The sequence below is a fragment of the Pygoscelis adeliae genome, unplaced genomic scaffold, assembly GCF_000699105.1.
Source record: "Pygoscelis adeliae isolate BGI_AS28 unplaced genomic scaffold, ASM69910v1 Scaffold62, whole genome shotgun sequence".
Taxonomy (NCBI): domain Eukaryota; kingdom Metazoa; phylum Chordata; class Aves; order Sphenisciformes; family Spheniscidae; genus Pygoscelis; species Pygoscelis adeliae.
In genome coordinates, this window is record NW_008824401.1 from 7,255,702 (window position 1) to 7,269,438 (window position 13,737).

Consider the following 13,737-nt stretch of genomic DNA (forward strand, 5'->3'; position numbering starts at 1 on the left):
TCTTTGAATGAGAGAATGCAGTGTTTTAAAGCACTAGATTTAATGCTTATCTCTGTGGCTTACTTAGAGTCTGTTCCAGTAAAACATAGTGTAAATTGAGAGATTGCACTGGCCTCAGGAGATACCACTTTCTTTCTTTTGTTTAAGAAGCTTGAGTTTTGCTAGGAAATTATTGTGGCTTGTCAGTAACCTACACTGTGATAAATTTTCTGTTACTCTGTTTATTTACTTACTCCAGAGCTTAAAGGGCTTGAATTGATGCCAGTCATAACAGCGGTCATTGCAGTCATTTTGCAGCGGAGCAAATGATATTGCATGGTGCAAAATAATGTAGAATCTGCCCCATGATTTTAAAGAAGGGAAATCTCGTAGAACTCTATTGTGTTGCATTTAATAACTTATAACTCTGATTTTTTTGTTGTTAAGACATTAAGAAATAAACAGTTAACATAATTAAAAACTAGCTTCTTTATAACAATAATCAGATTTAATAGCCATAATACATTCAGGCACATACCTTTCTATAAGCATTTGTTAATTCTTCCACTTTCAGCAAAACTGCATGCCATTCACCAGAACTAGTTACTCCAAGTTATACAGCTCTATACTATTGTGTCTGCAGCCACAACAGACTACTCTAGATATTTCAGAATGTATTGATATGCATTATCTTCTGATTCGAGTAATTACTGTGCTTGCCACCTCCCATAATTATAAGCCATATCCTAGGACCATCAGACCTACATGGAGGTTATGCCTGATCTTCCATTTTGCTCCAAAGCGGACAGCTTGAGCTTTTTGACAATAAGAAAATGTTTTGGTTTTAGGGACCTGTAAACCTGAGTATTGAAGTGACTGTAGCATCCACATGCATCCACTGGATTATAAGAAGGCTTGTTTCTTGTTTGTCATGTGTCCACTTAATTCACATGCATGTATTAGGCTAATGCAACCATTATGAGGTTCAAACCCTTTTTACAGGGTTTGCAGAACAATGGACCTCACTAAGACCATGCGGTGTTAAATATTACTATGAGGATCCTGTCTATACCTACAGAGTATAATAGTTAGACAGACTTAGAAAAACTAACAGTGAGATTTTAGAATTGACTTTTCCACCTTGTCTCGAGATTAATCCAAAGACGTTGAGCAACGTTGCTGGGCAGAATAAAGAAACATAAGAAAGTTTCAGCTGCCATGAATTTCACTCAATATAAGGACTACAATAAACACAGCTAAAACTAGTTAGTCGTCATGACATTGAAGAGCCATAAATTGCAGGATTAGAAAGGGTCTCTGGACTGTTGAAACTGTCCAGGAGCATTTACAAATATAGTACTAAGCTACTGTAGCTTGCCTTAAGGGCAGACTTTCATAAAAGACTTTTTTCCATTTTTTTTGGACAAATTTACCTTTATTCAACATGTTCAGCTAAATAAAAATAAAATTAATCAAGCTTTTATTTTCAATCTTCAGCTTCTGAAGACTTCTTTGACAGCTTTACTACTGACTGATTCGGTGATTAATGTAAGAAAAGGCTGACTGACCAGTCCTCTAAAGTAAACATAAGCAGCTTCTCCGCTGGCGTACCTTCCGTTGTGGTTTACTATTGCTTGATAAGGTAAGATTTTGCTTTGATAGGGATATTTTCCCCAAAATAGCTTTCTGAATGTCGCCACTGAAATTTGTCAGAGTAAAAGGACTCCAGTTTTAAAGCAGCCATTTAAGAAGTAGTTGCTGCTTGCTGCATTGCTCTCTTATCTCGTAATGTTTTTTCCCTACCTGAGAAAGTGGGATATTGTGAGAACTTAAATTGGTTAGAACTATCTTGTTATATAATACAGCATTATATGCATATTATCAAAAGCAGATAAGCATGGGATCTTGTTTCATGCACTAGTAGGAACATGCTTGCTGAGGGTAATCGGTAGCAAAATCTCAGCGTAATGTACAACAACCAGCACTTTAGTCATATGGAATGTAAGGACATAGTATTTTGCCTGCTGCCTACACCCTGTTTCCTACAGGTGAAAAATGCCCATGGAGTAAACAGGAAGGATGTAACAAACTGGAATGGACACAAACTAAAAAAAGTAGTTGTTAAAAAGGCTGAGGTATGAGGTGAAAACTGAAGAAAGCCTTAGTGTTTGTTTGGTGTCTTGGAGTCCATGGAAAAAGGAATATCATTAATCCTGAGTATTTCTGTAAATATTTGGTTGTTCATTTTATGCTTTTTTCCTCCAGTGTTTTTCATATATCAATGCCAATGCTAATTTCTAAGTATATTGCCACAAATTAACTTGCCTTTGTTACTCTGTGTGTGACAAAAAAAAATTAAGCAGTAAAAATGTGACTTAGAGAAAACTGTAATTGGTTAAGTTAGCCACTGTCTGTTGGCAGAAGATGAGCAGTCTAGCCATCTTTTCTCTTACTGAACATTTACCAGTAATTTTATATCTATGTATATTATTTTGTATGTGTTCTTCTTATATATACACTAAATAAGAACTCTCTGGATTCTTATTCACATGAATATACTATATATTCTCTGTCCATAATTGTGTGCAAGAAAGAAATGAAGAAAGAAATTAGCAAGTATGTTCCTAAGCTGTTTGGATCCTATGCTGTTTTGCAGTTTGCTTATCGTAATTGTTGCCAGTTAGTGCAACAAGTCAAGAAGCCAGGGGGCTGGTGACCTATTAATCAAATTGCAAAAAAGACTGGAATGAACAGACTAGTCCAATATCTGCAAAGTACTTAAATCAATTTTTTGAAGCAAAATTTGAATCCCAAAGTTATAACTTAGTTGTGTGACAAATAGAATAAAAAGTACAAGTTGGGTGACTTCTTAACTCTCAGCATAAAAGGCCAGTTGGCAGTTGCCTTGTTATTAATAATCTAAAAACCTAAAGCTGGAAGACTTGCAGCTGTTTCTTTTTTTTTTTTAAAGTCCTTTTCCAAACATTACTTTTATGTTGGTCCATCTGCATAGTGATGTTTCATAGTTGTGGTTATATTTGTTTATTTATTGGAATAAACACTTCAAATGATAGCGACGTCTTTAACAAAAGTTCTCTTTAACAAATCCAGAAGACAAACTGGTAATTAGTCCAATAGTAAACTAATACTTTAGCAGTTATATTTTGTTTTATAGATGCAATGACCAGTTTTAGAAATCATTCATTTCTAGGAATTGTGGTAACAAAAGTTTCAAAACCCTATACGTGCTTTTTTTATACCTAGAGGGGAGAATTAGTCAATACAATTTCTGTTCAGCTATGGGCTTCATGCCTCTGTTCAGGAAACCCATATAATTTCTGACTTTCTCTGTTATCTGTGAAATGTAGATATTATGTTTGTAACATACCTCGAAATCCATGTTTAAGCAGGTTCAGTAGCCACTCAAGATTTCATATGGTGTTTTTTTAACATATTCTTACTTTTTGGGGAATAGAAAATATTATTAATGTGGCCACTAGATAATTGGATGTCTCCCTATCAAATATTTCCCACAGATTCTTACCAAAGCTTACGGGTGGCAACATACTGCAGGAAGAAAAGTTTTCTAGCATGAAAAAATAATTTTTTTTCCAAAAATTTCAGGGTTCATTCAAAGTACAATTGTACTTTGTCAGTAGTGCTAGGAATCAATTACAGTGGTCATTTGGTTGCCATTTCATCATTTATTCCAACAGATGATTTCTTATGAATCATTTTGCTGCAATTGGTGAGCTACTTAAAGCACTGACAGCAGCCAGAGGCTGCGAGCCTAATCCTGTCCAGTTGAAAACCGACATAGTATGAATGCAGCTTAGGTGATCTCATGTAGCTTATGCTATTACTTTCCCTCTCTGGTTATCTCTTGTCTTTGTAGCCAAAAGGGATCGTAACTACACATTAAAGATCGATGATCTCATGAAATATTAATATGGCCTCCCATTATACACATCAATCACTATTTATATGTTCTTTGTACTGTAGTCAGTGGGTATCCTACTGTCACCACCACTGAGAACCCAACATTTCCTAATGGTTATTATGTAGTGGGAGCTGTGGCAACCATTGCTTCCTCTCCACTCTTCAGGAAGTATTGGCACTAACTATGCAGTTAGGAGTAGCCTGGTAAATTTTGATAAAAGTCTAATTTTTAATAGCTTTATCTGTGGGGGGTTTTGTTTGGTGGTTTTCTTGGGGGTTTTTTGGGTGGTCTTTCTTCTTAGGATTTGAAATAATCATCACTCTGAAAGTGAAAAAACTCCAGTGGGTTAACTTGCTGCATTGAATAAATAGCATTGGCAATTTTGCTGGTGAATGATATTCTTTTGAAGTATATTCAAGCAAGCAGTGGATGCTGAGGACAGCCCAGTCTTATGCAAGACAGTCCGTTCTCCTGATACTTGTTTTACATTATTTTCTTGTTTATCCTGAGCTAGATTTTAGTCAAGCTGCTGAGTGCAAATGAGGTTTGCCAAGTCATCCCATTTTCCTTTCTAAGTTCCAGAGGGAGCTACAAAACAGTTCCACTCCATTCATAACAGCATTAATCTAACTGCACAGAACGGTAGAGAAGATGGGAAAGGATAGAATAGAATTCATTACACTTCTATCACAGGAAAACACAAGATTTCTTCAAAAAGTTTGGATGGAAGTAGAAAGAGATGAAAAGATAAAATCAGGCTAGTCTTCCTTCTAATTCCTTTTTCTTCAGGATTGCACTTAAATGAAGAAACATTAAAGGATAGTAATTATCGAGCTAAGTAGAGTCCCTGTTCTGTTATAATAACATAAAGGGTTTCCTCTTCTTAATTTTGGTAGTACAAAACTTGAAACATTGCAGAAAATGAACATATGTTCAGCAACTGCTGCAGATTTTATTTATTGCATAAATATAAAGCTAGAAAAGAATTGTTGTTATTGGTTATTGATATTGTTTTTTCAGTATAACTGAAACCTTACTTAGGATGGTGTATCTACTGAATAAATGCGATATATTTACCAGATGTATCATCAGAGATTATTCCTGCCCTGAAGACTTAATAGCCCTTATGATTCAGTAACATGCACAAATATAAATCACATAAAGACAATATGTTTTAAATATATCCACAACTGCACTTTAAATCCTGGATGTAGGATAAGAATATAAGTGCTTTGCTGGATCAGAGCCTTATTTAAAATGGGGTGCCATAATGGCAGGTAATAAACCTTAGGGGGGAAAGGAAATGTGGTTATCCATAGCAAATACATGTAATCATGTATGTCACCTCTGTGCATGACTCCATGGTTTAAATTCAAATGAAATTGCAAAGACACGTGAAGCTGTGATTGTTACAGCTTTCTAATGTTAGGTGTCCTTCAGAAGAAGAAAAGGAAAAAAAAAGGTTAAAGTGCTTTAAAAACATTTAGTGAAGAAAAACTTTTGACCTCTCTATTGATTGTTAATTTTTTTTTTAATATGGAAAATGAGAAACAATTTATTTTCAGAAACTATTGACTCCAAGGACCCTAGGTCTGGGAGGAGAATCTTTATTAGTTTATATAATCAAAACGTTGAAAAAGTTTCAGTTTCTGTAGCCTTAGTTCTGTTTCTTTCTTAAAAGTAATAAACACTGTACACAGAAGTATTGCTAAAGTAGACTTCCGATAGCAACCTGGGGTGTTGGATAAAGTTACATTGCTCTGGGAAAAACAATACTGATGTTTTTATGAGTATTTCTATAGACGAAAATACTTGGGAGAAGGTGGGGGAAGGGAATGGTATTTGAGCTACCATTTTAAAATTGTTTGGATGTGTGGCGTTGTTTCTCGCAGGTTGCTTAGGTAAACAGAATATTTTTTAATATTCTGGATTTACCAGAATTTTTCTGCTAGATGCTTAAACACGCTAGATGCAGGTTATTGTGTGTGGAGAGCTTCAAGCCATATTACTTCCCTTCTTCTCTAGCTTCCTCTTTACTCTGCAATTGGGCGTATTCCGTATATCACTGTACATATGAACATATACCCACTCAATGACAGATGAGATGGTGTCATGTGGGCCATACTTTAAAAACAAATGGTATTAGCCAACATATAAAAATGATTGGAAATGATGCCTACTGTTCTGCTAACTTTACTGTTATCACAATTTATGTGAGCAAAAACTTATCTCAACTTTTTCTGCCTCTCAGCCTTGCATACTTTAGCTGAGGTTTTTAAAGTCAAAATGTGTTCTCTACAACTTGCACATCGTCAGTACTAATGAGGATGCTTCAGACCAGATGAAACTCATCTTCAAATAATTCCCTTCGTATTCCCATAGTCAGCCCAGTGGAATAGAAAAAGAATTAATACTAAACCTGTTGGAAACAAAATTGTTATAGTCATATTCAAGCATCTCACTTCAATTCATTTTCTGCTTGGTCAGATTTTGACCCTGGACTTGCACTGAGGCAAATAACAGAGCAGGATGTAGCCCAAATTCTTTACATTTATTTAGAAACTGCTGTAATATATGCATCCTTTTTTTTTCTTACTCAGTTAGCTATAGATCTATTAGTCTTTAAAAATAACTTGTTGAATAATAAGGCTCATGTTAGTAGTACTGTTAAAAATTTATTTCATACAGATATTCTTGATAACAAGAGGTCTTTGGATTAACTGGGAAGTAAAGACGAGTGAAAGTGCACATTATATTTCAAATAAAGTAATTAAAGTAACATTGGTCATCAAAATGGGTAGGTATTGAATCAAATAAACTAGAATTTATTGATCTGTTGCGGAACTGATATAGTCATTTATATGAAGTGATCTCTGATTATCTGATACTCACCAGCTGTCAACTGGCATTTGATAACTTGATAGAATATCTCCCTACGCTTTTTGATCTGCAAAACAGAGGATGGTACAATTTTGCTATTTAGTGTCGCTTGTGCAAGCAATATACCAAATTTCATTTATCTTAGTGAAAGGATAAACAATCTAAATGAAATAAGGTTTACATAGTTATGAGCTTTCCAAGCACAGCTTCTTTGGCTACTGCCATTTCAGAAAGAAGACAGCATTGTGTTTTCTTGGTGGTGCCAACTGCATCTTCCAGTCCTGTGCTGGGAAGTGCATGTTTCAAAAAAAGGCATTCAGTTGCTCGACCAATAATCATTGCCCAAACAGGTACTGTTTGTTTTCTCTAAAGAAGAAGCTGCATTTCTGCTTTTCACACACCATTTGCTAGTGTTGCAATTCACACTTCGGTAATCCCTGCAATAGAAGTAGACAATTAGACAGAATGATGTAGAAAAGCTCGTGGCATCTAGGAGCTGCAGATGAGAAGGCTGCTGCAACTAGAGTGGTGGCTGTACCACTTCAGATCGTATGAGAGGGTGGCTAGAAGAATTACAGGGATAAACAGAAGATTACGGTTTTGCAGAGAAGACATTAAGAAAATGGAAGAAACAGAAGCAAACTAGTTAAAGGGCTGTAAAGAATGACCAATGTTATTCAGTATAAACATGGATTTGCATTCAGAGGAAAGATGGTTATGGTCTAAAGGAGGACAAAAGGGGCAACACTCAAAACAACAAGCAAACCAACTTTACCCATTACGGAGATATAAGCAAGGGCTGGTCAAAGCTTTCCTTTAGAATAGTTGTTGCCTCAAGAACACTTGTTGCCTCAAGTGTAGGGGAACAGTCTTATCAAAGAAATTTACTGCTGCTAAGACTTAATATAACAGTTGCAACTGAATATTAAAATATTTTCCGTTAGGAAAAAAACTTAGAAGGGCAACTTAGGGAACTGCCTCATTACTGGGAAATTAAGCAATATTATTGTTATTACCACAAGGCTACTTTTTTTCTGATATCAAAGACTCATAATGGTGAAGAATTCTTGGGAGTTTGATGTGGAATTATGATCAGTTCTCAATGTCCTAAAAAGGCTGCAAAATATCTTGTATTCCTCATATGTAGCCAATAATTTCCATCACATCTCTGTGGAAATTGAACAAAATGTCTTGATAGGAACAAAATTAACACAGGTCACACATCACTCCATATGGCAAGTCACTGTGCCAAGACAACTCAAGGTGCTTTGTAGTAGATGGAAAGTCACTAACAAATACCTTTCTCTGTCAAGCAGTGTTTCTGTTATCTAAAGAAAGTTTGACATCCATGTCTTCAGCCAAGATCCATCAGTGGTTTTCCATTACTTTATTACATTAGCTTAATTTGACCTAGAAGAAAATATAGATGCCGAAGCACAAGCTCTGTATCCTTGTGTACTCAACTCAAATACCCTGAGAAGGGAAAAAACTTGGCGTTGGAATGTTTAAAAATAATCATTATAAATTCTTCCTTGCTGTTCTAGTGCTTGACCTCTACAGTATTCATGTTCTCTCCCTGCCTCTGTACATCTCCCCGTTCTTTTGCATTTCAGCTGGGAAAATTTGGCCACAAATTATTTTTTGGATTATGTATGGGAAGTTTCCTTCAACTTTACCTATGACTGTGCACTGAGAACAGGCATCAGTTTTTATCCTGGCTGATTCATCTGCATCAGGCTACAGTGTGAAGGTTCTGTGATTTAGCTAGACCAATTCAATCTCATAGCATCACTGAACAGAAAGCTCCCCACTGAACTTCTGCCTACAGGGCCAAAATTTTACCTCTTCTCAACTATATATTTCACACACAATTGTGTATGAAAGCACTGTGGAGCCCATACTGAATCTATGCTTGTGTCTGGAATTATTAAAACCCATAATACTGCCTCTTGCCTAGCATTTTCTTGTTGTATTCTACATGCAGGTTTAGAACCTGTGTTTCTGAAAATGCCTCATAAATAACGCGTGATTATGACACCCACATACTGATGTTGGTGCAAAATCAAATGTAAACTTGCAGTATATGCCACTAAATAGTTTCTGGTTTGCTGAGATCACATATTAGTTCTTAACTTGGTTTTCAGGAGACATCTTGATATTGTTCAGCTGCTCCAGCACCTTCTGCATGAATAATCTAACTGTGTTCTATGGCATTCCTAACTTGGGAGTGGTGTTATTCTCCAAGTAACATACAATAAAATAGAGTTTTTAAATAGATAGATTTGAACAAGGTATTGACAGCAGTTCTCCTAGTGAGATTAAGCGTTTGCATGCAGTATGGTTTTGCATTGCTCTGATTAGACTAATCATGTCCCAGCCCTTTGGAGACGTGATTTCTATAATAACTTAGATAAGAGCATAGTGCATATTTCTCTTTGCTGCTGCTTGTAGGATTATTAACAGAGGAAAGGTAAATAATTTCTGTGAATCTCCAACACCCCCATTTTTAATAAGGCTGAGAGTGATCTGGTCCTTATGGCCAGGTTCAAGTGCCTTTGAAGTCAAAAAGAATTTTTCTATTGCCCTTAATGAAGTTGTATCCGACACAAACTGAATGCTTATTCTGAGTTGGGAACTAAAGGAGTGGAGTTAAGTAGTTTTAGTAAATCTATTTTAATATTGCTATCAATTTTGAGGGGAATTTTTATTTAAGTGCAAATATCTTGTGTCTTTTTTCATGAATAAATGGTGGGGATGGGTAGAGTACTATTTTCTGGTTAAGTAAACTACTCTGTATTGCTGAAAAGTTTACAAGAATTTCACAACTATGAAATTACTACAGGAAACAGGGATTGGATTTCTTTAGTAGTTTTCAGCATTATGATTGTGTATAAATAGGTATATTCTAAACCCGGTTAGCTTTTGCAGATAAGTGCACCGAGAGCTGTTGGAGACCAATGTTTGTGGACTGAGGAACTGTCAAAACATTGGAGATGAACATTTGAGGCACTGCAGAAAAACATATTGACCTTTCAAGTTGCTTACAGTGTGAAAGAGAAGGTTATTCGCTGTATAATCATGACTCAAGGAATCAACATTTGAAATATTACTGTGTTCTTCACGGGCTGTCATATAGTTGCATCGTGGTTTTTATAATGCAATAATAATTTCCGACATTAACCACCACCATTTTCTGTGTTAGAAGTTGCATAATCACTAGCAACAAATAGCCTGTATATTATTCTGTCTACTTATGTCTATAAGTAAATAAACTTATAAAATATCCATATAGAAAATCAGGGTTAAAGAAGGAAATGAAACAAGCTCAAACACAGTGTGGTAATGACAGATATTGCATAATTTGCTATATACATTACATAGACATATCTTATCTTACTGGAAAGTGACTAATTTTAGCTTTGTATTCCTTTTCTTCTTTCATCCAAATTAATGCTTTGCGAAATATTTTGTGAAGTTCTCAGGAGAATTATCTTTTCCCAGAGTGTACATTTACAGTAGCACCAAGGAATGAGGTTTCCTGTCCCAAGTTTTTGTTTGTGGTTTTTTTTTTTTCCCTTCGGTCTGTTGTTCAGCAAGGAGCAGATTTGACACCCATCCTCTTGTTATCCTGTACATGAAGCTCCCATGTTCCAACTTTGTAATCTCACAGTTCAGAATTAACTTCCACTATGGGCTGCATTCATTTTCGGGGGATTTGCTCACAATATTGTAAGACAGGATGATATAAATGGATTAGAACTCCTGGGTCTTGCTCCCCATCTCATTCTCATCATGCTTTGATCTTCTCTCTGCTTCCACCAGGAAGCTCAGTATCAGAAAGAGAAAAGATTTTACCTATTAAGCGTAAAAGGCCTCTGACGTTTGATGCAAGCAGAGCATCCACCATGTTAATAGATTTGTCAGTGAGCTAAGTAAGTGCAGAAGTGCTGTCTTTTGTTCTGGGTTTGTACAAGTGCCTAAAAAAAAAAAAGAATCAGTACTGACACATGACTGAAGCTTCAGAGAATGTTTTATATTTTACTGACTTCTATGGGAGACTGTCCCTGTGATAATTACTTAGAAGAAGAAATATAAATGCTATTCTTATAACACCCAAATTCCTAAGATGCTGCTTATTTATTTCCATTCTATGTGTGATTTTAACAAAGCTGAGAAAATCTTTCATGAAGGGTTGAATACTTCTCATCTGAGAGAGTTAAAATGTGGGTTGATGCTCCAAATGTTGGCCTGCTCACAGGGTAGGACTTGTTTCCTCCATAAACATATTTCCCTCCCCACTTAAAAATCAGATGTCATTTCTCTGCCTCTGAATGATAGCATTCCAACTAACTTATTCCTACCAGAAAGCCTACATTTAATAGAGCCGTGCCTAAAGATTTAACAGATATGGTTACTCTTACTGTTACTACACGTTTCTCGGTTTTTTATTGTACATAACTTTTCAGAGTCTTGAGCCTCCTGTGTAATATAAGGTGTTAGGAACTCAGGTTATTACCAAAGTGGCAGCCTCAGGCAGAGAGAAAATTGGCACAAAAAGACACACGCTTACTTTCCTCCTCTTTGTTCCTGCCTTCTGGCTTTACCCTCACCTAACGTACCACAAACTTTCAGAACTCTGGTTTCTGAAATATGTAGACTTTTAATGTTATCTTTGCTGCATTAAGTATGAGTATGTCCTGGTTTTGGCTGGCATAGAGTTAATTTCCTTCCTATTAGATAGGAAGACACTATCCTAATAGGATAGAGTTAATTTCCAGCTGGCACAGTGCTGTGTTTTGGATTTAGGAGAACAATGTTGATAACACACTGATGGTTTAGTTGTTGCTAAGTAGTGCTTACACTAGCCAAGGACTTTTCAGCTTCCCATGCTCTACCGACTGAGAAGGCTGGAGGTGCACAAGAAGCTGGGAGGGGGCACAGCCAGGACAGCTGACCCCAACTGGCCAAAGGGACATTCCATACCATGGGACGTCATGCTCAGTACATAAACTGGGGGAAGCTGGCCGGGGGGGTCCGCTGCTCGGGGACTGGCTGGGCATTGGTTGGCGGGTGGTGAGCAATTGTGCTGTGCATCACTTGCTTTGTATATTCTTCTTATTATTATTACTATTATTATTATTATTATTAGGTTTTTATTTTATTTCAATTATTAAACTGTTCTTATCTCAACCCACGAGTTTTCTTACTTTTGTTCCTCCGATTCTCTCCCCCATCCCACCAGGGGGAGTAGGGTGAGCAAGCGGCTGTGTGGTGCTTGGTTGCCAACTGGGGTTAAAGCACGATGCTAAAAGATAAGATTTTCTCTCAAGTTTTAAGCATAGGCTCAAGGGCACGTAGAGTATGAAGCGTTTCCGTGAATCACAGTGCAAAATCCTTTGTAGAGTTGCAAAATCCTTTGTAGAGTTAGGCATGTGCAAAGATGGGCCTTTCCTGTTAACCACATCCAGGGCATTTACTCTCATCCTGCCTTTGGAAATTATGAGATAATCCAAAATACGGGTACTCTGAATCATCTGGGATTTCAACATTGTGATGTTGTCCAAGTAGATATGAGTAGTTGGAATAGTACTAAATTACAATTTTTCCAGTGCCATTTACAGTTTTTTGAAAAGGAAGCAACAAAATTCGAAGGAAAATATCTTCTTTATGACCCATCCTCTTTTTTAACAAAAACATTTTATACAAAATGTAAATATCGCAATTTGCTTGGGTACGTTCTCAGGCCATAGGGGATGACTGAAGATCAATATTCTGTTCTTTTGAATTTGTACCTTATGCAACGGTCTTCATTTACATAAGCCTATGTAACTTTTCTCTGAAGCTCGTATTTTTTCTGCATGTGAGGTACGTTTAGAGTATTTTGAACAACTGTGTATGGCACAGATTTCCTGAGTCACAGATGAGAAAAGTGTATGTTGAAAATAATTCCGATTAAGCATAGCATAAAATATTGGCATATATAGGTCAGCTAAATTTGCTTCAAAGCTAACTGCTTCCTTTGCATAGACAGGCTGCTGCTAGGTAGAAGGGGAATGTACAGTGCATGGGTTTTGCTTAAATTATTCAAACCTACACCTTGAAGAACAATTCATTAGAAGAATGAATCACTTGGTCAATAAAGGCACTTGTCCAGTGTGACAGTAAAAACAATCATGTGCACTGACAGTAGAGTCAGCGAATAATGATTTTTCTTTTGCTTTTTTTGTTTTCTTCCTATTTGGCTCATTAGGATCATAGGAGAGTTCAGGCTGGATGTTGTCTCAGGAGAGGACGGAATCAGAGAATAGTTCAGGTTGGCAGGGACCTTTGGAGATCATCTAGTCCAACTCCCCTGCTCACAGCAGGGTCAGCTGCAGCAGGTTGCTCAGGGCTGTGTCCAGTCAGGTTTTGAATATCTCCCAAGGATGGAGAGTCCACAACCTCCCTGGGCAGCCTGTTCCAATCACATTAAATAAAATGTTTTATTTTGTTTCAGTGGCATTTCATGTGTGTTTCAGTTTGTGCCCATTGCCCCTTGTCCTGTCACTGGGCACTGCTGAGAAGAGCCTGGCTTTGTCCTCTTTCCACCCCCCTCAGGTATTTATGCACATGGATAAGGTCCCCTGTGAGCCTTCTCTTCTCCAGGCTGAGCAGTCCCAGCTCTCTCAACCACTCCTTGCGTGCCAGATGCTCCAGTCCAGTGATCATCTTCGTGGTCTTTTCACTGGACGCACTCCAGTATGTCCCTGTCTCTCCTGTACTGGGAAGCCCAGAAGAACTGGACGCAGTACTCCAGATGGGTCTCACCAGGGCTGAGTAGAGGGGAAGGATCCCCTCCTTTGACCTGCTGGCAACGCTTTTTGTAGCGCAGCTCAGGATGCTGTTGGCTTTCCTTGCTGCAAGGGCACATTGCTGGCTCATGTTCAACTCGTCCAGCC

General features: G+C 37.2%; 1 protein-coding gene across 1 annotated transcript in view; it reads right to left on the reverse strand.

The window, feature by feature from the left end:
- N4BP1 (NEDD4 binding protein 1) overlaps nucleotides 1-13,737 on the reverse strand; it is a 194,940-nt gene that overhangs the window by 114,733 nt on the left and 66,470 nt on the right. The window lies entirely within an intron of this gene.